The sequence below is a fragment of the Arachis ipaensis genome, chromosome B03, assembly GCF_000816755.2.
Source record: "Arachis ipaensis cultivar K30076 chromosome B03, Araip1.1, whole genome shotgun sequence".
In the NCBI taxonomy this organism is placed as follows: domain Eukaryota; kingdom Viridiplantae; phylum Streptophyta; class Magnoliopsida; order Fabales; family Fabaceae; genus Arachis; species Arachis ipaensis.
The window spans coordinates 124,445,787-124,446,051 of record NC_029787.2 but is presented as its reverse complement, the minus strand read 5'-3'; positions in this window follow the sequence as shown (position 1 = coordinate 124,446,051).

The window sequence follows — 265 nt, the reverse complement described above, 5'->3', positions numbered from 1 at the left end:
TGAAAGTGGCCAGCGAATAAAATCAAATGAATAATGGGTGAGATTCCCTCTAAGTGGCTTAAATTAATGTATGTTTATGAGAATTGGGTGCATATATTTATAGGCGGTGCGACATGCATGTGGTGGAAGGTGGCTATTAGCAATAATGGGTCAAATACGGAACCGTCAAAATATAATAAAATTCCTTAATACTATTATTAATCTAGTTTAGTGATTGTACAAGTTAACTACATGTGTTAGGTTGAAATGGTGAGTGAAGGGTCGT